This window comes from Lissotriton helveticus, chromosome 8, assembly GCF_964261635.1.
Source record: "Lissotriton helveticus chromosome 8, aLisHel1.1, whole genome shotgun sequence".
Classification (NCBI taxonomy): Eukaryota; Metazoa; Chordata; class Amphibia; order Caudata; family Salamandridae; genus Lissotriton; species Lissotriton helveticus.
The window spans coordinates 1,446,029,117-1,446,046,501 of record NC_136069.1 but is presented as its reverse complement, the minus strand read 5'-3'; positions in this window follow the sequence as shown (position 1 = coordinate 1,446,046,501).

Here is a 17,385-nt window from a genome sequence, read left to right as displayed (position 1 = left end):
ATCCCCTTGTATGCTGAGGGTCCTTGGGAGTCAAGAACCCCTCCTGTTATGTTGTGATGTATTCTTATAGGTTCTGTATCGATCCCCCTATTCCTGACCCTGTTCTGGTTAACAAGTTAACTAGCAGCCATCCCATGATGCAGAAACCGTTATCTGATTCAACCACACTACGGCACAGGAACGTGTTATCTGATTAGGTCATAACGCTTGCCATCTAATTAGACAAGCGATATTCCTCCAGCCCCTGATAAGGCATACGGAGTTCTCAAAACAAATCAAACCTATGACAACCTGGGAAAAACCCTGCGGCCATTGTTTTGATTTCATCGAGAACTTCAGCAAAAGAATGTGCTAACGACCAGCTCGTATGACATCCTTATTGACGTATCTATGTCCATCCTTACGTCAATCTCGGCACCTTACAGGTATAAATATTACCGGTATTGCCTTAAGCAAACACACGCGGTGGTGACGAGATCGGAGCAGCCAGACTTGCCGAAGCCCAGAGCAGAGCAGACCCCGCTGGCGCAGCCCCGCCTTCCTGACGCGCTGAGAACGAGACGCTGCTTTCTCCTGCCGAGAAATCCAGCTCCGGCGCTTCCGGGTAGCCCTCGCAGGCAGCCTGGAATATCGAGACCAGAGACAAGAGATACCATCCCTCATTCATCCTAGATTCAAGGTACAGAACTGAATAACCCCTTGCAGAGAATTCTTGAGTCAGTCACTTGGCAAAACAAACTTAACTTAAACTGCTACTTTCTATTCCCGCCCACGTATTAGGCTTAGGTCAGGTACACTGGGGTAGGCGTAGTTAGAAACACCAGTTGAGTACGATTAGTCAAATGTATATGTGTATGTATCTATTTTATTCATTTTAAACCACCTTATGGCTTAGAAACCATATAAATGTTTTTACAGTATTATTTTATACTTCTGCTTTTATTGTATGCACTTTACTTAACCATAAGTATTGCGATAATATCGATCCATTTCTCTTGTATGAGAAAAGAGACTGATCAATAAATAACATCTTTTATTGAACACGCCCGTCTCTTCCTTTTCTCTACAATCTGGTGAGACTAAGAATGCACGTACTGACTGAGTAAAATAAGTTGTCTTTTGTTTTCACACGACTCTAGAGATACACTCTTGATTAGGGGAGAGCAAAGTTGTCATGTTCTATGGTTGTCAGAAACGAAATCCCTTCTTGTCTATCCAGGGAGGTTCAACTCCTCCTTGCCTATTCGAGAAAGTTTCTAGTGAACTCTGAGCTAGCTGGCAAACCCAAAACTTTAAGTCTAATATCGACAGTAGAAGACCTAGTTAACGTCTGGTCTAGGTCTATACTATTGGAGGTATTATTCCAATGCGCAGAGCCTATTGGGATAATAGGAACTACACTACAATGTCCAGTAGGTCCTACACAGTGGGACTGCTGAGAGGTGATTTAAGGCCCCTCCCCCTTTCTCCAACACACTACAAATGTACCTCTTGGTAAATTATTGTTTGGGGGATGAAGTCCCCTTGGATGCTGAGGGTCCTTGGGAGTCAAGAACCCCTCCTGTTACCTCCAGTAGGCCCCATACAGCGGGATTGCTGAGAGCTGATAGGAGGCCCGCCCCTTTCTCAACCACTCTGCAAACACGCCAAGTAGTTACAAAACTATATAATTAGGAAATAGAATTTTTAAAAAGCTTTGAAATTCACTGAAAAACACAAAGGTTATAGGGATGTTATAGTTAGGTTCAGATTTCACTCGTACAAAACCATAAAAATTCAATAGTTATAGTTACCTGAGTGGGAGCTGCTCGTTGATCTGCAAAAGGTGCATTGCCAGTCGGCCTGATTTCATGGCAGCTCCCACTATGTTCTTCTCTTCAGCTTCAAATCCTTTTCAGTGGTCCTAATCCAAAGGTTTCTGACCTCCCGAAATTGTCTTTGGCCACAGCCTCCTGCCTTGTCACACTGGACATTTTGGACTTCCAAAAATGTGACTAAGTCTAACCGTAGTAATCTTGATCACAACTTCATCCAGAATCTCCCTCCTCAGACACTGCCAGCAGCCTTCCCCACTGAACATTACCTTTGCAGAATATATTTCTTGAAAATTCTTCCAAGTCCCAAGGTAAGCACTGACTGGGACCAATCCGAGTCTCGAGCAACCATATGTCCGCTTTGATGTTTTATGCACTAATTTTTACTAGAAATTGTAAAAATTCAAAACTCTGGTTCTACTGATTGGATTTTTGAACTTTTTGGTGTAAAAAATGTGGTGGTGTGGGATTTTTTGTTTTACTTTACTACTGTTAGGGTGTACTGCATAAATACTTTACACATTGCCTCTAAGTTAATCCTGACTGCTTTTTGTGCCAAGCTACCCAGGTTTGAACATGGGATAATTTAGTGACCAGGGGCATAGCTTAGTCAGTGAGATTCTGCAGGTGTGACTCTTAAATGTTCCACCCACTAAACTCTACACTGCTCCACTGTACCCCACTTCACTGTACGCTATTCCACTCAATGCCACTACATTGTACCCCTCTCCAGTCTACGCCACTCTACACCATGCCACTCCATGCCACTCTATTGTATACTGGTACACTAAACATACTACACTCTATGTCACTCCACTCTATACTACTCCAGTGTACCCCACCCCACTGTGTGGCGAGAAGCAGGAGCGTTGGGAAAGGAGTGAGAGGCGAGGTGAGCCAGCTCCTGAGAAAAAATAGCACAGTAACATGAGGAAACAACACAAAACTATAACTTACAGCCTCACGATACCCTGCTTATGATATTACATCACACATGACCTGTTAATTTACAACATTGATGACCTCATTGATGACTTCTCAAATGACAGAGTTGATGACATCACTGGTGCCATCATCCAATGAACCTGACAGTGTGCTATTAGCTTTTTGGACTGAACCTGATTGAACAAGCTACAACTTCAGCAAGTTTTCCACTACTGAACCGGTAATGGACATGCAGGACACTAAGCATGTCTGTCAAGTCACCCATATTTAGTCTATGTTATCATCTATATAAATTGTATCTGATGTCTAAGAAACAAATGACTCTATAAACATTAGCCTCTGAAAAGTGTATGTTCTTTATTTTCCTGACTGTGACCAGCCTGTTCAGCACCTCATCTGACCCACAATTGTAAGTGCTTCACATACATGCATTAGCCATGGATGAAGCATATACCGTAAATCCCTATGGAGAACCATCTGCAGTCTCTAAAATACACTACATACATTTCTAATTAAGCAGAATGACATACAACCATGCTGAGTTAAACTGTCTCTAAGTTGGGCAACCACACATAATACATTCTTCAAGAATGTATAATGTCTCAAAATGGTTAGGGAAATTCTGGAATTAGAGTTAGTTTTTGCTGATACTGGCATTGTAAGCATGGCTCTAAGGTTGTATACTATTGTGGCCATATCGGGAATGTGTGTAACATATTTTACCAAGCTATTGAGTAATGCTCATAGGGTATAGTAGAACATGTCTTTGAAGTGGCTTTTAAGTGGCAAATTAATGCTTGTCTTGAATTTGCGGGTCATGTAAAGTCTTTAAGAGAGCCTTTAGGTGAGTAGTCCCATTAAGGTGAATAGAAAATGTGTTACATGTGTAGCATGATGATTTACTTCAAGTCCACAAACCTATATGACACTGTAAAAATACTTTCATGTTGTCATAAGTGATGTAGTCAATGATGGCATTTGAGATATCAACAGTGATGTCATAAATAATGCCATTAACTAGTTGTGAGTGATGTAACACGTGAGGTTGTAAGCAGTTTATGACAGGGACAGAAGTTACAGTTTTCTCAGTACACTATAACTGGTACATTTTAATGGTTTTCTGTTTTTAAACATTAGTTTTTATCTCATTTCAATACCTAACTGTAGACTCCTGTAAAGTTTGCACTATTCAGTGTTCACTGCTTTTTGTTATTTGGTGATTTGGTATAAATCTGTTCAGTAGTTTTGGAGAGCTTAGCATTCAAAATGTATAGATATCTGGATTGTTACGTTTGCAGGAGCTCACATTCTAATTGGCTGGCATCAGCCAGGCTAGCCCGAGGATGCTTGTTTCCAGTCCAGAGAGGACCTGGCCTGGCAGTTTGGGCTGGAATGTTCCCATTGGGCACAGGTACAAAAGGGGGTGGTGATGGACGGAGCATCCGAATCAATCAAACACTCACATCCAGTCAAAAGATCTGGATTTCATCCATCACCGTTCTTTAGCCCACTCTGCCACCCCAGTTCAGACATGGCTATATGCAAATCAGTCTGACCCTGTGCCTCATGGGAACAGTCCAGCCCGAACTGCCAAGCCATGTCTTCCCTTGACCGGAAACAAGCTTCCGAGGACCGGTTTCTGGCATTCCAGCCGTCTTCAGCCCGGCTTGCTTGAATCCAGTGGCAAAGTGAGCAAGGAACTCACGTCTGAGCATACCCTGCCACACTTATGGCGGCCAAAAGCGGTACAAAAGGGGGTGGTGATGGACGGAGCATCCGAATCAATCAAACACTCACATCCAGTCAAAAGATCTGGGTTTCATCCATCACCGTTCTTTAGCCCACTCTGCCACCCCAGTTCAGACATGGCTATATGCAAATCAGTCTGATCCTGTGCCTCATAGGAACAGTCCAGCCCGAACTGCCAAGCCATGTCTTCCCTGGACCGGAAACAAGCTTCCGAGGACCGGTTTCTGGCATTCCAGCCGTCTTCAGCCCGGCTTGCTTGAATCCAGTGGCAAAGTGAGCAAGGGACTCACGTCTGAGGATACCCTGCCACACTTATGGCGGCCAAAAGCGGTACAAAAGGGGGTGGTGATGGACGGAGCATCCGAACCAATCAAACACTCACATCCAGTCAAAAGATCTGGGTTTCATCCATCACCGTTCTTTAGCCCACTCTGCCACCCCAGTTCAGACATGGCTGTATGCAAATCAGTCTGACCATGTTCATCATGGGAACAGTCCAGCCCGAACTGCCAAGCCATGTCTTCCCTGGACCGGAAACAAGCTTCCGAGGACCGGTTTCTGGCATTCCAGCCGTCTTCAGCCCGGCTTGCTTGAATCCAGTGGCAAAGTGAGCAAGGGACTCACGTCTGAGCATACCCTGCCACACTTATGGCGGCCAAAAGCGGTACAAAAGGGGGTGGTGATGGACGGAGCATCCGAATCAATCAAACACTCACATCCAGTCAAAAGATCTGGGTTTCATCCATCACCGTTCTTTAGCCCACTCTGCCACCCCAGTTCAGACATGGCTATATGCAAATCAGTCTGACCCTGTGCCTCATGGGAACAGTCCAGCCCAAACTGCCAAGCCATATCTTCCATGGACCGGAAACAAGCTTCCGAGGACCGGTTTCTGGCATTCCAGCCGTCTTCAGCCCGGCTTGCTTGAATCCAGTGGCAAAGTGAGCAAGGGACTCACGTCTGAGCATACCCTGCCACACTTATGGTGGCCAAAAGCGGTACAAAAGGGGGAGGTGATGGACGGAGCATCCGAATCAATCAAACACTCACATCCAGTCAAAAGATCTGGGTTTCATCCATCACCGTTCTTTAGCCCACTCTGCCACCCCAGTTCAGACATGGCTATATGCAAATCAGTCTGACCCTGTGCCTCATGGGAACAGTCCAGCCCGAACTGCCAAGCCATGTCTTCCCTGGACCGGAAACAAGCTTCCGAGGACCGGTTTCTGGCATTCCAGCCGTCTTCAGCCCGGCTTGCTTGAATCCAGTGGCAAAGTGAGCAAGGGACTCACGTCTGAGCATACCCTGCCACACTTATGGTGGCCAAAAGCGGTACAAAAGGGGGTGGTGATGGACGGAGCATCCGAATCAATCAAACACTCACATCCAGTCAAAAGATCTGGGTTTCATCCATCACCGTTCTTTAGCCCACTCTGCCACCCCAGTTCAGACATGGCTATATGCAAATCAGTCTGACCCTGTGCCTCATGGGAACAGTCCAGCCCGAACTGCCAAGCCATGTCTTCCCTGGACCGGAAACAAGCTTCCGAGGACCGGTTTCTGGCATTCCAGCCGTCTTCAGCCCGGCTTGCTTGAATCCAGTGGCAAATTGAGCAAGGGACTCACGTCTGAGCATACCCTGCCACACTTATGGCGGCCAAAAGCGGTACAAAAGGGGGTGGTGATGGACGGAGCATCCGAATGAATCAAACACTCACATCCAGTCAAAAGATCTGGGTTTCATCCATCACCGTTCTTTAGCCCACTCTGCCACCCCAGTTCAGACATGGCTATATGCAAATCAGTCTGACCCTGTGCCTCATGGGAACAGTCCAGCCCGAACTGCCAAGCCATGTCTTCCCTGGACCGGAAACAAGCTTCCGAGGACCGGTTTCTGGCATTCCAGCCGTCTTCCGCCCGGCTTGCTTGAATCCAGTGGCAAAGTGAGCAAGGGACTCACGTCTGAGCATACCCTGCCACACTTATGGCGGCCAAAAGCTGTACAAAAGGGGGTGGTGATGGTCGGAGCATCCGAATCAATCAAACACTCACATCCAGTCAAAATATCTGGGTTTCATCCATCACCGTTCTTTAGCCCACTCTGCCACCCCAGTTCAGACATGGCTATATGCAAATCAGTCTGACCCTGTGCCTCATGGGAACAGTCCAGCCCGAACTGCCAAGCCATGTCTTCCCTGGACCGGAAACAAGCTTCCGAGGACCGGTTTCTGGCATTCCAGCCGTCTTCAGCCCGGCTTGCTTGAATCCAGTGGCAAAGTGAGCAAGGGACTCACGTCTGAGCATACCCTGCCACACTTATGGCGGCCAAAAGCGGTACAAAAGGGGTTGGTGATGGACGGAGCATCCGAATCAATCAAACACTCACATCCAGTCCTGCCATTGGGCGCAGGGTCAAGAATGATTTGCATATAGCTGGGTCCAAACTGGACTGACACGATGAGCAAGACAAATGATGGATTTAGGCCCAGATCTCTGTACTGGGGTGAATGTTTGACATTGTGCAGCATTCTGACCATCAATTATTCTTTTTGCATTTGTTTCCCCGAGTGGGATAGGTATGACCATACGTGGGTCCGATGCTCTCTCTCCCACTAGAGTCAAGCTAGCCTGGCTGATGAGGGGTAATGCCCCAAAACCAGTCCCAGGATGCTTATTTCCAGACAGGGGAGGACCTGGCTTGGCAGTTCTTGCTGGAACAGGGTCAAGGCTGATTTGCATTTGGCTGGGTCTGAACTGTAAAAGGCACGGGGAGCAGAAACATTAGGGATTTAGGCCCAGCTCTCTCTACTGAGTTGACTGTTTGACATTGTGCAGTATTCTGTAAATCAAATGCTCTTTTTGCATATGTCACCCCGAGTGGGACAGGCATGCCCAGACGTGGGTCCGGTGCACTCCATGCCACTGGAGTCATGCTAGCCGGGCTGCTGAGGGGTGATGCCCCAAAACCGGTCCCAGGATGCTTGTTTCCAGACCGAGGAGGACCTGGCCTGGCAGTTCAGACTGGATGTTTCCCATGGGGAAAGGGTCAAGACTGATTTGCAATTGGCTCTGTCTGAACTGTAAAAGGCATGGGAAGCAGAAAAACAATGGATTTAGGCTCAGATCTCTGTACTGGTGTGACTATTTGACATGTGCAGTATTCTGTCCATCAATTGTTCTTTTTGCATATGTCACCCCGAGTGGGACGGGCATGCCGAGACGTGGGTCCGGTGCTCTCCATGCCACTGGAGTCAAGCTCGCTTGGCTGATGAGGGCTGAGATCCCAAAACCGGTCCCAGGATGCTTGTTTTAAGACCTGGGAGGATCTGGCCTGGCAGTTCGGGATGGACTGTTCCCATGGGGAACAGGTTTAAGACTGATTTGCATATGGCTGGGTCTGAACTGGAAAGCCATGGGGTGTAAAAAAGTGATGGATTTAGGCCCAGATCTCTGTACTGGGTTGAATGTTTGACATTGTGCAGTATTCTGTCCATCAATTTTTCTTTTTGCATATGTCACCCCGAGTGGGATGGGCATGCCCAAACATGGGTCCGGTGCTCCCGATGCCACTGGAATCAAGCTAGCCTGGCTGATATGAGATGAGGCCCCAAAACCGGTCCCAGGAAGCATGTTTCCATACCCAGGAGGACCTGGCCTTGCAGTTCGAGCTTGACTGATTCCATGGGGAACAGTTTTAATACTTATTTGCATGTGCAAAAAACAATGGTACTGGCCCAGCTCTCTGTACTGGGGTAACTGTTTGACATTGTGCAGTATTCTGTCCATCAATTGTTCTTTTTGCATATGTCACCCGAGTGGGACAGGTATGCCCAGACGTGGGTCCGGTGCTCTACCCGCCACTGGAGTCAAGCTCACCTGGCTGATGAGGAGTTATGCCCCGAAATTGGTACCAGGATGCTTGTTTTCAGACCAGGGAGGATCTGGCCTGGCAGTTCGGGCTCAACTGTTCCCATGGGGAACAGGATCAAGACTGATTTGCATATCGCTGGGCCTGAACTGGGAAGGCTTTGGGAGCCAAACAATGATGGATTTAGGCCCAGATCTCTGTACTGGGGTGAATGTTTGACATTGTGTAGTATTTTGTCCATCAATTGTTCTTTTGGCATTTGCCACCCCGAGTAGGACAGGTATGCCTGATAAGAAGTTGATGCCCCGAAACCGGTCCCAGGATGCTTGTTTCCAGAACAGGGAGGACCTGGCCTAGCAGTTTGGGCTGGACTGTTCCCATGGGGAACAGGTTTAAGACTGATTTACATATGGCTGGGTATGAACTTAAAAGGTATGGGCTGTAAAAAAAACAATGGATTTAGGCCCAGATCTCTCTGTATGGGGTGACTGTTTGACATTGTGCAGTGTTCTGTCCATCAATTGTTCTTTTTGCATATGTCACCCCGAGTGGGACGGGCATGCCCAGACTTGGGTTCGGTGCTCTCCATGCCACTGGAGATAAGCTAGCCTGGCTAATGAGGGGTGATGCCCCGAAACCAGTCCCAGGATGCTTGTTTCCAGACCGGGGAGGACCTGGCCTGGCAGTTCGGTCTGGATGGTTCACATGAGGAACAGGGTCAAGACTGATTTGCAGTTGGCTGGGTCTGAACTGTAAAAGGCATGGGGAGCAGAAAAACGATGGATTTAGGCTCAGATCTCTGTACTGGTGTGACTATTTGACATTGTGCAGTATTCTGTCTATCAATTGTTCTTTTTGCATATGTCACCCCGAGTGGGACAGGCATGCCGAGAGGTGGGTCCGGTGCTCTCCATGCAACTGGAGTCAAGCATGCTTGCTGATGAGGGGATATGCCCTGGAATTGGTCCCAGGATGCATGTTTCCCGACCAGGGAGGACCTGGCCTACCAGTTCGGGCTGGACTGTTCCCATGGGGAACAGGTTTAAGACTGATTTTCCTATGGCTGGGTCTGAACTGAAAAGACATGGGCTGTAAAAAAAAAACAATGGATTTAGGCCCAGATCTCTGTATTGGGCGACTGTGTGACATTGTGCAGCATTCTGTTCATCAATTGTTCTTTTTGCATATGTCACCATGAGTGGGAGGGGCATGCCCAAACATGGGTCCGGTACTTCCCATGCCACTGGAGTCAAGCTAGCCTGGCTGATAATGGGTGAGGTCCCAAAACCGGTCCCAGGATGCTTGTTTCCAGACCTGGGAGGACCTGGCCTGGCATATGCAAAAATGATGGTATAGGCCCAGATCTCTGTACTGGAGTAAATGTTTGACATTGTTCAGCATTCTGTCCATCAATTGTTCTATTTGCATTTGTGACTCAGAGTGGGACAGGTATGCCCAGATATGGGTCCCGTTCTCTCCATGCCACTGGTGTCAAGCTAGCCTGGCTGATGAGGGGTGATGCCCCAAAAGTGGTCTTAGGATGCTTGTTTCCAGACCAGGAGTCGACCTGGCCTGGCAGTTCGGGCTGGAACAGGGTCAAGACTGATTTGCATATGGCTGGGTCTGAACTGGGAAGGCTTTGGGAGCAAAACAATGATGGATGTAGGCCCAGATCTCTGTACTGGGGTGAATGTTGGACATTGTCTAGCATTCTGTCCATAAATTGTTCTTTTGGCATTTGCCACCCCAAGTGGGACAGGTATGCCTGATCAGGAGTAGATGCCCCGAAACCGGTCCCAGGATGCTTGTTTCCAGAACAGGGAGGACCTGGCCTAGCAGTTCGGGCTGGACTGTTCCCATGGGGAACAGGTTTAAGATTTATTTGCCTATTGCTGGGTCTGAACTGAAAAGGCATGGGCTGTAAAAAAAAACAATGGATTTAGGCCTAGATCTCTGTATGGGGTGACTGTTTGACATTGTGCAGCATTCTCTCCATCAATTGTTCTTTTTGCATATGTCACCATGAGTGGGAGGGGCATGCCCAAACATGGGTCCGGTACTCCCCATGCCACTGGAGTCAAGCAAGCCTGGCTGATAAGGTGTGAGGTCCCAAAACCGGTCCCAGGATGTTTGTTTCCAGACCTGGGAGGACCTGGCCTGGCATATGCAAAAAACTATGGTATCGGCCCAGATCTCTGTACTGGGGTAAATGTTTGACATTGTTCAGCATTCAGACCATCAATTGTTCTTTTTGCATTTGTGACTCAGAGTGGGACAGGTATGCCCAGACATGGGTCCCGTTCTCTCCATGCCACTGGTGTCAAGCTAGCCTGGCTGATGAGGGGTGATGCCCCAAAAGTGGTCTTAGGATGCTTGTTTCTAGACCAGGAGATGACCTGGCCTGGCAGTTCAGGCTGGAACAGGGTCAAGACTGATTTGCATATGGCTGGGTCTGAACTGGGAAGGCTTTGGGAGCAAAACAATCATGTGTTAAGGTCCAGATCTCTGTACTGGGGTGAATGTTTGACATTGTGCAGCATTCTGTCCATCAATTGTTCTTTTGGCATTTGCCACCCCGAGTGGTTCAGGTATGCCTGATAAGGAGTAGATGCCCCGAAACCGGTCCCAGGATGCTTGTTTCCTGAACAGGGAGGACCTGGCCTTGCAGTTCTGGCTGTACTGTTCCCATGGAGAACAGGTTTAAGACTGATTTGCATATGGCTGGGTCTGAACTGAAAAGGCATGAGCTGTAAAAAAACAATGGATTTAGTCCCAGCTCTCTGTATGGGGTGACTGTTTGACATTGTGCAGTGTTCTGTCCATCAATTGTTCTTTTTGCATATGTCACCCCGAGTGGGACGGTCATGCCCAGATTTGGGTCCGGTGCTCTCCATGCCACTGAAGATAAGCTAGCCTGGCTAATGAGAGGTGATGCCCCGACACCAGTCCCAGGATACTTGTTTCCAGACCGGGGAGGACCTGGCCTGGCAGTTCGGTCTGGATCGTTCACATGGGGAACAGGGTCAAGACTGATTTGCAGTTGGCTGGGTCTGAACTGTAAAAGGCATGGGGAGCAAAAAAACAATGGATTTAGGCTCAGATCTCTGTACTGGTGTGACTATTTGACATTTTGCAGTATTCTGTCCATCAATTGTTCTTTTTGCATATGTCACCCAGAGTGGGACAGGCATACCGAGATGTGGGTCCGGTGCTCTCCATGCAACTGGAGTCAAGCATGCTTGGCTGATGAGGGGCTATGCCCCGGAATATATCCCAGGATGCATGTTTCCCGACCAGGGAGGACCTGGCCTAGCAGTTCGGGCTGGACTGTTCCCATGGGGAACAGGTTTGAGACTGATTTGCATATGGCTGGGTCTGTAGTGAAAAGGCATGGGCTGTAAAAAAAACAATGGATTTAGGCCCAGATCTCTGTATGGGGTGACTGTTTGACATTGTGCAGTGTTCTGTCCATCAATTGTTCTTTTTGCATATGTCACCCCGAGTGAGACAGGCATGCCGAGACGTGGGTCCGGTGCTCTCCATGCAACTGGAGTCAAGCAAGCTTGGCTGATGAGGGGTTATGCCCCGAAATTGGTCCAAGAATGCATGTTTCCCAACCAGGGAGGACTTGGCCTGGCAGTTCGGTCTGAACTGTTCCCATGGGGAACAGGGTCAAGATTGATTTGCATATGGCTGGGTCTGAACTGCAAAGGCATGGGGTGTAAAAAAACGATGGATTTAGGCCCAGATCTCTCTACTGGTGTGGCTATTTGACATTGTGCAATATTCTGTCCATCAATTGATCTTTTTGCATATGTCACCCCGAGTGGGACAGGCATGCCCAAACATGGGTCCAGTACTCCCCATGCCACTGGAGTAAAGCTAGCCTGGCTGATATGGGGTGAGGCCCCAAAACCGGTCCCAGGATGCTTGTTTCCAGACCCGGGAGGACTTGGCCTTGCAGTTCGGGCTTGACTGTTCCCATGGGGAACAATTTTAATATTTATTTGCATATGGCTGCGTCTGAACTGGAAATGCACGGGGAGCAAAAAAACGGTGGTATAAGTCCAGATCTCTGTACTGGGTTAAATGTTTGACATTGTTCAGGATTCTGTCCATCAATTTTTCTTTTTGAATTTGTGACTCCGAGTGGGACAGGTATGCCCAGACATGGGTCCTATGCTCTCCATGCCACTGGAGTCAAGCTACACTGGCTGATGAGGGGTGATGCCCCGAAAGTGGTCCTAGGATGCTTGTTTTCAGACCAGGGAGGACCTGACATGGCAGGTCGGACTGGGCTGTTCCCATGGGGAACAGCGATAAGACTGATTTGCATATGGCTGGGTCTGAAATGGAAAGGCATGGGGAGCAAAACAACGATGGATTTAGGCCGCGATCTCTGTACTGGGGTGAATGTTTGACATTGTGCAGCATTCTGTCCATCAATTGTTCTTTTACATTTGTCACCACGAGTGGGACAGGTATGATTAGATGTGGGTCTAGTGCTTTTCATGCCACTGGAGTTAAGCTAGATATGAACAAGGGAACCCAATATACCCTTGTAGGCTTGGGCATCAGACGTTTGAGGTCAATGTGTGCTACAAGGGACTTGATTGAAAACAACAGTAGATTACAATTGGGAGTAGTACAAATGTATCGTCCTCCAGTGAATCAAATTTGATCTCACACTAGCAAGCTAGAACATATCAAGCAAAAAATTGGAAGGAAAAGAAGCACAGAAGTGTCAAAACATCTTATGGGGAGATACACAAAAAGTAAATCAAGCAAGAAGAGTTATGAACAGAGATACGGATTACATCAACTCATTAGTTCACAACAGAAACATCAACTCCTGGTAGATATCACAGACAACCAAATTATATAATTAATAATGGTCGGATGTTGGTGCCAGCGCAACGCTTCTGGAGATGATGGAAGTGTCGACATTTCAGTCTATTGTGCAGTCGTCAAGAAGACCATCATCAGGACAATAATAGTTCATTGCTGGGACAACCCCCTAATTTAAAACAATAGATTGATATTACTAACAAAACATATTACAAACTTAATAAACATAAAAATAATCCATATTCAGTCTATTAAAAGATATCTTAAAACTCCGTGAAACAGAAAAACCTGTTATTATAAAGTTATACTAAGCATGTCACCCCTTCCTGGTACTGCCTAGTAACTAATTGCACTATTTAAAAAAAATGCAATTGATAGTTGTATTCAAATATCAAAAGATGCAGGTAAAAATCAACACATCACATGACTCAAATAAGATATATGTATACATTGTTGTTCTTATTTGAACAATCTACTGATCACATAAGTCGTTAACATTTTTCAAAAAAGACTTCTGTTGAATTAATGAAACAACATTATCAAAAGCTCCTAAAGAACAACTGTGGTATTGTGACACCTTAAACATGTTTGTCAATTGAAATTGCGGACAGAGCTAGCTTCTTGTGGCGCTAAACTTCCTAGGGTGTACGGCTAGTACTTTACAACCCTAGATTAGATTTAATGAGCAACATGGCTATTAATGAATGTAGGACTAAAGCCATATAACACTCAATCAAATCGAGAATACAGTGTGGTTCTTGGTAATTCGATACGGAAAACGTAGCGTAATCCTATGAAATGGTACGAAGTTCACCTGTAACTGAAGAAATTGAAGGTTTGAGTCGCAGGTTCGTTTCGGGAATGTGGATACCATTTAAAATCGGCTGAATCAGAATAACCTGTGTAGGGTGGTAAATACATATACCTAAGGTTCTTGCTATATATCAACTTAATGTCAAGCTTAAGAAAACACTGATACTGCGATTACCTGTTATTTAACAATTGAGGGTAAAGAGATTGGACTCCTAATTGTAAAAGTCTCCACGTCGTTATGGAACTCTCTAAAGCTCTTCAATTAGATGAGGCAATGTTACCTGCTTGGAAAATAGATCAACACCCTATCAGAATGTTGGGTGGTGCACCATAAAAACACAACTAGCATCAGTTCTATCATAAACACTAGAGTCTATTTTTACTTAAGAAATGTATATCTGTCAACTACCGCAACATACTGATACGTGGCTCAAGCAACTAAAGCAATAAGTCAAATGTTAGAGCATAATAGCCAAAAGACGGTAATGCGCAGTCAGGCACCACCATAGTCTCCAGATAGCGATGGTTGAAACATCATGCTCTAAATAGAACTAACTCTATGAGGAATGTGAATATAAGTTGAGACCGAACGCTACATTTAAACAGTTACTGATGGACAAAAACAATGCCAGGATACAGGTACCCTAAAGTAAGTTACTCAGCAGAACCACAACCCTCCTATCTGCAACTAATTAATAGAGAGTAGCGGAGCCCAGCAGAGCGCAAGCAATAACTTACTTGAAAATCACTGTGAGTAAGGCAGCGTTAAACCATCGGCGAGTACGGTCATTAAATGACTAAAAAATGTTGAACGCTGCATGTGCCTATCTTATTTATAGCCAGCAGTGCCGATAATTGGTGAAAGTAAAGGCGCCATAGGGGAGGGATTCATACCGAAGGCGACATAAAAATGGGACTCACAGAAACAGTAAGACTACAGATATGAATCCGCCATCTTAAGTGAGGAAGCTATCCTAATCCAATAACACTCAAAAATGTAATAAAGGAGGGACTGCTTATCGTGACCAACACTACGGCCGCCATCTTGCGGGTATTTTCGGGACCGAAAAAGATGTACTTGTAAAATAATGAATCAGCATTAACTCTCGAAGCGGAACTGTTACTAAATAGTTGTGGGTGACACTGTGGCTTGGATTATTATTCAGGAAAGATAAAAAACTGTATGTATCAAAAATAATTCAACAGACTATTTATCTGAAAAATTTCAATTGACAAACATGTTGTGGTGTATGGAGCTACATAAAAATTAGCATGTTTAGCATACAGCCTCACACTAAACAAATGAACAAAACTTAATGAGTCTAAACATAGAATAAATAATCAAAGATAAAAAACATGCTAAAGAGTCATCTATGTATGTACTAACTCCATAGTATAGAGAACTAACTTTATCCACTTATTTAAGGCATGCAAAAGCATGCCATTCTGTGCTGGAGTTCAAACCGAATTTAACCGAATCTGCAAGACAGATCCAACGTTGTTCCTTCATTGTTAAAAGATGGTCCACATTGGGTTGTCTGATTGTGGGCTTAACCACCTCTACTACCCGGATCACTGACATTATATCGACCACAAAAATATCGAGATACATTAATATCGAGGATAAAACATCGAGGGACAAAATATCGACTGCCTATCTTCAAACAGGTAAGTACTAAAATATCGACTCTAAAATATCTAGTTACAAAAATATAGACTGTCAAAATATCGTTTTTTTAAAAATGTCTTTAAATTAACTTAAAACTAATATAATAATAAATATATTTAATATAAACTTAGTTAAAATTATTAAATAAATGTAATATTAATAAATAATTATTGTAAATAAAAAAATATATAACATAAATAATACATATACATATATATATATATATATATATATATATATATATATATATATATATATATAAACATATTATTAAACAAACATATATAATATTTTTACCGTAGCATAGCAAAATGGTTAAAATGTATTGTAACAACTCTAGTGAGTTCAACAGTAGCAAAAGCGTTGGATAGTGTAGGGGTAAAATGTACTATTCCCACTCCAGTGGGTGCAACAGTAGGGAAAGCGTTGGATAGCGTAGGGGTAAAAATTACTATTCCAACTCCAAAGAGTGCAACAGTAGGGAAAGCGTTGGATAGCGTAGGGGTAACAATTACTATTCCCACTCCAGTGGGAGCAACAGTAGGGAAAGCGTTGGATAGCGTAGGGGTAAAAATTACTATTCCCACTCCAGTGGGTGCAACAGTAGGGAAAGCGCTGCATAGCGTAGGGGTAAAAATTACTATTCCCACTCCAGTGGGTGCAACAGTAGGGAAAGCGTTGGATAGCGTAGGGATTAAAATTACTATTCCCACTCCAGTGGGTGCAACAGTAGGGAAAGCGTTGGATAGCATAGGGGTTAAAATTACTATTCCCACTCCAGTGGGTGCAACAGTAGGGAAAGCGCTGGATAACGTAGGGGTTAAAATTACTATTCCCACTCCAGTGGGTGCAACAGTAGGGAAAGCGCTGGATAGCGTAGGGGTTAAAATTACTATTCCCACTCCAGTGGGTGCAACAGTAGGGAAAGCGTTGGATAGCGCTGGGGTTAAAATTACTATTCCCACTCCAGTGGGTGCAACAGTAGGGAAAGCGCTGGGTAGCGTAGGGGTTAAAATTACTATTCCCACTCCAGTGGGTGCAACAGTAGGGAAAGCGCTGGATAGCGTAGGGGTTAAAATTACTATTCCCACTCCAGTGGGTGCAACAGTAGGGAAAGCGCTGGATAGCGTAGGGGTAAAGATTACTATTCCCACTCCAGTGGGTGCAACAGTAGGGAAAGCGCTGGATAGCGTAGGGGTTAAATTACTATTCCCACTCCAGTGGGTGCAACAGTAGGGAAAGCACTGGATAGCGTAGGGGTAAAGATTACTATTCCCACTCCAGTGGGTGCAACAGTAGGGAAAATGCTGGATAGCGTAGGGGTTAAAATTACTATCCCCACTCCAGTGGGTGCAACAGTAGAGAAAGCGCTGGATAGCGTAGGGGTAAAAATTACTATTCCCACTCCAGTGGGTGCAACAGTAGGGAAAGCGCTGGATAGCGTAGGGATTAAAATTACTATTCCCACTCCAGTGGGAGCAACAGTAGAGAAAGCGTTGGATAGCATAGGGGTAAAAATTACTATTCCCACTCCAGTGGGTGCAACAGTAGGGAAAGCGCTGGATAGCGTAGGGGTAAAGATTACTATCCCACTCCAGTGGGTGCAACAGTAGGGAAAACGATGGATAGCATAGGGGTAAAAATTACTATTCCCACTCCAGTGAGTGCAACACTAGCAA